The sequence below is a fragment of the Pristiophorus japonicus genome, unplaced genomic scaffold, assembly GCF_044704955.1.
Source record: "Pristiophorus japonicus isolate sPriJap1 unplaced genomic scaffold, sPriJap1.hap1 HAP1_SCAFFOLD_776, whole genome shotgun sequence".
In the NCBI taxonomy this organism is placed as follows: Eukaryota; Metazoa; Chordata; class Chondrichthyes; family Pristiophoridae; genus Pristiophorus; species Pristiophorus japonicus.
This window is the reverse complement of record NW_027254693.1, coordinates 127,222-134,203: the sequence shown is the minus strand read 5'-3', so window position 1 is coordinate 134,203 and position 6,982 is coordinate 127,222.

Here is a 6,982-nt window from a genome sequence, read left to right as displayed (position 1 = left end):
TCACGAGGGAGGTAGTGCTGGACAGGCTAATGGGACTCAAGGTAGACAAGTTCCCTGCTCCTGATGAAATGCATCCCAGGGTATTAAATCTACCAAAAGTCTCTGGACTCTGGGGAGGTACCAGCGGATTGGAAAACAGCTAATGTAACGCCTCTGTTTAAAAAAGGGGGCAGACAAAAGGCAGGTAACTATAGGCCGGTTAGTTTAACATCTGTAGCGGGGAAAATGCTTGAAACTATCATTAAGGAAGAAATAGCAGGACATCTAGATAGGAATAGTGCAATCAAGCAGACGCAGCATGGATTCATGAAAGGGAAATCATGTTTAACTAATTTACTGGAATTCTTTGAGGATATAACGAGCATGGTGGATAGAGGTGTACCGATGGATGTGGTGTATTTAGATTTTCAAAAGGCATTCGATAAGGTGCCACACAAAAGGTTACTGCAGAAGATAAGGATACGCGGAGTCAGAGGAAATGTATTAGCATGGATAGAGAATTGGCTGGCGAACAGAAAGCAGAGAGTCGGGATAAATGGGTCCTTTTCGGATTGGAAATCGGTGGTTCGTGGTGTGCCACAGGGATCGGTGCTGGGACCACAACTGTTTACAATATACATAGATGACCTGGAAGAGGGGACAGAGTGTAGTGTAACAAAATTTGCAGATGGCACAAAGATTAGTGGGAAAGCGGGTTGTGTCGAGGACACAGAGAGGCTGCAAAGAGATTTAGATAGGTTAAGCGAATGGGCTAAGGTTTGGCAGATGGAATACAATGTCGGAAAGTGTGAGGTCATCCACCTTGGGGGAAAAAAAACAGTCAAAGGGAATATTGTTTGAATGGGGAGAAATTGCAACATGCTGCGGTGCAGAGGGACCTGGGGGTCCTTGTGCATGAAACTCTTTTGGAGTTTACCTGAAAAAACATAAACATTAATCCGTGCCACCCGCCCTGGATGACACACCAGACATTTACACGGCCCTTTTTTCAACTTGGGAGCTTGCAAACACTGTAACCGTCAAAGGGCGTCGACACGCACCGCCCGCGCCTGCGTGTCTCTGCTCACATTTTGCCAGAGAAATGGAGTAGTACTAACCAGGCCTGACTCTGCTTGGCTTCCGAGATCAGACGAGATCGGGCATTTTCAGACTAGTGTGGCCGTCCAAAAAGTTAGTTTGCACGTGCAGCAGGTGATCAGGAAGGCGAATGGAATGTTGGCCTTCATTGCGAGAGGGATGGAGTACAAAAGCAGGGAGGTCCTTCTGCAACTGTATAGGGTATTGATGAGGCCGCACCTGGAGTACTGCGTGCAGTTTTGGTCACCTTACTTAAGGAAGGATATACTAGCTTTGGAGGGGGTACAGAGACGATTCACTCGGCTGATTCCGGAGATGAGGGGGTTACCTTATGATGATAGATTGAGTAGACTGAGTCTTTACTCATTGGAGTTCAGAAGGATGAGGGTGGATCTTATAGAAACATTTAAAATAATGAAAGGGATGGACAAGAAAGAGGCGGAGAGGTTGTTTCCACTGGTCGGGGAGACTAGAACTAGGGGAAACAACCTCAAAATACGGGGGAGCCAATTTAAAACCGAGTTGAGAAGGAATTTCTTCTCCCCGAGGGTTGTGAATCTGTGGAATTCTCTGCCCAAGGAAGCAGTTGAGGCTAGCTCACTGAATGTATTCAAGTCACAGATTGATAGATTTTTAACCAATAAGGGAATTAAGGGTTACGGGGAGCGGGCGGGTAAGTGGAGCTGAGTCCACGGCCAGATCAGCCATGATCTTGTTGAATGGCGAAGCAGGCTCGAGGGGCTAGATGGCCTACTCCTCTTCCTAATTCTTATGTTCTTATGTTCTTATAACTATCACTCGCCTTTGAACATGGAATCAAAAAGCAGCATTGACAGCGGGGAGAAACCGTGTACATGTTGTGTGGATGTAGCTTCAGTCGATCCTCTGGCCTGGCGAAACATAAATGCAGTCACACCGGGGAGAGACCGTGTAAATGTGGGGTCTGTGGGAAGCGATTTTATTACCCGTCTGAGCTGGAAAATCATCGGCGAGTTCACACTGGGAGAGACCTTTTAAATGCTCGGACTGTGGGAAGTGTTATAAAAGTTCGAGCGACTGAGCTGTCATCAATGTGTTCACACTGACGAGAATCCGTTCAGGTGCTCTCACTGCGGGACTGGGTTCTGGCGATCATCTGGACTCACTACACCAGCGCACTGACACTGGGGAGGGGCCGTTCACCTGCTCAGAGTGTGGTCATCCTACCTGCTGACACACCAGCGAGTTGACAAGTGACTGCAGGGGTTGGATTCTGCTATTAATCACTTTCAGGACTGAACCATGTTCATTCTGATAGCTGGGCTTTGTTTCTACTGATGTTAATAACTCCTGTAACTGGGCTGGAGTTTAATCATCGAATCCTTACAGCACACTAGGAGGCCATTTGGCCCATCGAGCCAGTACCTGTGCAGGAGCACTTCAGCTCGTCCCACTCCCTCGCCCTTTCCCCATGGCCCTGCACATATATTTCTTTCAGGTACTTATCCAATTCCCTTTTGAAAGCCACGATTGAATCTGTGTCCACCACCCTTTCAGGCCAGATCCTAACCAATTGCTGCATTAAAAAGATTTTCCTCATGTCGTCTTTGGTTCCTCTGCCCAATCATCTTAAATCTGTGTCCTCTAGTTCTCGATTCTTCGGCCAATGGGAACAGTTTCTCTCTCTCCACTCTGTCCAGACCCCTCACGGTTTTGAATACCTCCATCAAATCTCCTCTCAACCTTCTCTGCTCCAAGGAGAACAACCCCAGCTTCACCAGTCTATCCACGGAACTGAAGTCACTCTTCCCTGGAACCATTCTTGTAAATCTTTTCTGCACCCTCTCCAAAGCTTTCACATCCTTCCTAAAGTGCGGTGCCCAGAATTGGACATAATATTCCAGTTGTGGCTGAACCAGTGTTTTATAAAAATTCATCATAACTTCCTTGATTTTATACTCTATGCCTCAATTTATAAAGCCCAGGATCCCCTATGCTTTGTAAACTGCTTTCTCATCTTGCCCTGTCACCTTCAATATTTTGTGCACATATACCAGCAGATCTCCCTGTTCCTGCACCCCGCCCCGCCTCTCAAAATATACCTTTTCATTTATATTGCCTCTCCTCATTCTTCCTCCCAAAATGTATCATTTTGCACTTTTCTGTGTTAAATTTCATCTGCTTCGTGTCCACCCATTCCACCAGCCTGTCTATGACCTCTTGAAGTCTATCACTATCCTCCTCACTGTTCACTATACTTCCAAGTTTTGAGTCATCCGCAAATTTTGAAATACTGCTCTCTACACCCAAGTCCAAATCATTAATATATATCAGGAAAAGCAGTGGTCCTAGTACCGACCCATGGGATACACCACTGTATACTATCCTCCAGTTCGAAAAACAACTGTTCACCACTACTCTCTATTTCCTGTCTCTTAACCAATTTCGTATCTGTGCTGCCACTGTGTCTTTTATTCCATGGGCTTCAACTTTGCTGGCAAGCCTATAATGTGGAACTTTAACAAACACCTTTTGGAAGTCCATGTACAGATCATCAATCACTTTGCCCTGATCAGCCATCTCCGTTACCTCATCAAAAATCTCAATCAAGTTATTTGAACACGATTTGCCTTTAACAAATCCGTATTGGCTTTCCTTAATTAATCCACATTTGTCCAAACCATCTCTTTAATAGGCATTCCATTGTTCAATTAGTTTTGCCTGCCAATCTTTGATTCTAATTTACCTGGGCCAGATCCATTCTCATCCCACTGAAATTGGCTTTCCTCCAATTAAGTATTTTGACGATAGATTGCTCTTTGTTCTTTTTCATAGCTAACCTAAACATTAGGATACTATGATCACTGTTCCCTAAATGTTCCTCTAGTGAAACATGCTCCAACTGACCCTCCTCATTCTCCAGGACCAGATCCAGCAATGCCTCCTTCCTCATTGGGCCAGAAACATACTAATCAAGAAAGTTCACCTGAACACACTTTTGAAATTCTTCCCCCTTTACATTATTACTATCCCAGTCTATATTAGGATAATTTAAGTCCCTGTTATCACTACTCTATAGTTCTTGCACCTCTCTGTAATTTCCCTGCAAATTTGCTCCTCTCTATCCTTTCCACTGCCATCAGAGAAAATTCACAGACAGCCTACAAGATATCCACGCTGATACACAGGAAGCTTTGGCCTGGATATTCAACTTAGATATTGACATTTGATTTGCTTTGCTACTACTATACTAAAGAAGAAGATGATGAGTAGGTGACCAGGATATTTTGGATCGAAGTCAAATAGATCAGCTTTGCTTTTAACACAGTGCTGTGGATTTTTGTCTTTCCCACTTGAGTGTTTAGCATCACCTGGCTGGAGCTCAGAAAGGACAATCTGCGGGGAGGATCGTACGGCGGGAACAGACCTTCAGCCAGGACACAGTCCTTCAGGGTCACACTGAGAGGGCCAAACGGCACTTTGGTCTTTCTCATCTCTCTTCACTGACAGCAAAGTCGCCGTGCGGGTTAATCTTGAGGTGTGTAAGAAATGTGTCCCAGCCGCTCTCTCCCATGATTCAGAGTTCCTGGGCACGGAACAGAAGGCTCCTTTACAACAGTGTTGAGAGTGGAGAAAAACAATGGTGAATGCTGGGAATGTGCTGTCCAATCAGAGATTGGTGTAAATCTGCGATCTGATCCTGACTGAAAGTGGAACGGCAGGTTTATGTTTCCAGTATAAAAATGACTGGTAATTATTCTATGAAGATTTAAAGTATTTGTGTGACAATCCTAAATCTACCATTTTAAGGCAGGCTTTAACACATTTAAATAAATCCGTTTAAAATAAATTGGTTAAAGTCTGCATTGAAATAGCAGACGGAGGAGTTCACAGGAGCCTGATAACTGCTGGTACAATTATACAACAGACAAGTGATCTCCAGATAAAGAAGGACCTGCAGCGTGTTTCCAGGAATTCCCTCTTTTATTGATGTGTGTGTGTGTGTTAGACACAAGGATAACTAAAACTACACGACCCGGGACATCCACGGGGGTGCGATCCTGACAGTTACTCTGGGATCACTCCCGCTGTGGAACTCCACCACTGACCCAGCTGAAGGTTGTAGGCTCAGGGAGTGGGGCCTCCAGGAGTTAGCCCCTTGCCCGTATCGTCAACAGCTCAATAGAGTCAGGGATTGTTGCCTCAGATTGGAAGGTAGCTCACGTAGTTCCCATTTTCAAAAATGGGGACAAATCAGAGCCAGATAAATAACAAAATAGTAAAATATTTTACAGGCACATCAATAAAATAAGGAAGGCTGGGATGGGAATAGGGCCATTCAGGGATAGACAGGGTAATACATAGGTAACGGTGGAGAGATGGCAGAAATATTAAATCATTATTTTGCTTCAGTATTTACCAGGGAGATAGAACAGGTGGACATGATATTGAATGATGAGATTAGAAATTAGATAAGTGCATTTAAATTTAAAAAGGGGATATATTAAAGAAACTAATCAAGCTCAAAGAGGACAAAACCCCTGGTCCGGATGGATTGCACCCAGGCATTCAAAAATAATCTAGGGAACAGATAGAAAAGGCTTTACTGTACATGTTTAGTAATTCGTTAGAAAAAGATGTAGTGCCAGAGGACTGGCGGATAGCTAAGGTAATACCTATATTTAAGAAAGGGGACAGAACATGTCCAGATAATTATAGACCAGCAGCTTAACATCGGTGGTAGGAAAAATAATATCATCCCTGCTAAAGGAAAAAAATAGAAGAAAGTTGGCATGCAGGTACAGCAGGCAGTGAAGAAGGCAGCAAATGGTATGTTGGCCTTCATAGCTAGGGGATTTGAGTATAGGAGCAGGGAGGTGTTACTGTAGTTGTACAGGGCCTTGGTGAGGCCTCACCTGGAATATTGTGTTCAGTTTTGGTCTCCTAACCCGAGGAAGTACGTTCTTGCTATAGAGTGAGTGCAGCGAAGGTTCACCAGACTGATTCCCGGGATGGCAGGACTGACATACGAGGAGAGACTGGATTGTCTGGGCCTGTATTCACTTGAGTTTAGAAGGATGAGAGGGAATCTCATAGAAACATAAAACATTCTGATGGGACTGGACAGGTTAGATGCAGGAAAAATGTTCCCAATGTTGGGGAAGTCCAGAACCAGGGGACACAGTCTAAGGATAAGGGGTAAGCCATTTAGGACTGAGATGAGGAGAAACTTCTTCACTCAGAGAGTTGTTAACCTGTGGAATTCCCTACCGCAGAGAGTTGTTGATGCCAGTTTATTGGATATATTCAGGAGGGAGTTAGATATGGCCCTTATGGCTAAAGAGATTAAGGGGTATGGAGAGAAAGCAGGAAAGGGGTACTGAGGTGAATGATCAGCCATGATCTGATTGAATGGTGGTGCAGGCTCGAAGGGACGAACGGCCTACTCCTGCACCTATTTTTCTATGTTTTCTATGTCTATGTTTCTAAAAATATAATAATGAATAGTCAGCATGGATTTCAAAAGGGAAATCTTGCTTGACCAACATTGAATTTTTTGAAGAGGTAAGAGAGTAGACAATGGTAATGTAGTTGATGTAATTTATCGAGATTTTGTACACCATAATAGACTGATGAACAAGGTCAGAGAATGCAGAGTCAGGGGACAAGCAGCAGAATGGATAGCTATCTGGCTTCAAGACAGAAAGCAGAGAGTAGGGGTAAAGGGTAGCTATTCACAGTGGCAGAATGTGGTAGTGGTGTCCCACAAGGATCAATGCTGGGACCACTTTTTACGATTCTCACAATTTACAATAACAATTTATATTTGAAACCAAGAACACAATTTCCAAATCTGCGGATGACACCAAATTGGGGGAGATAGGAGGACTGCAACAAATTACAGGACATTACTAAACTTGCAGAA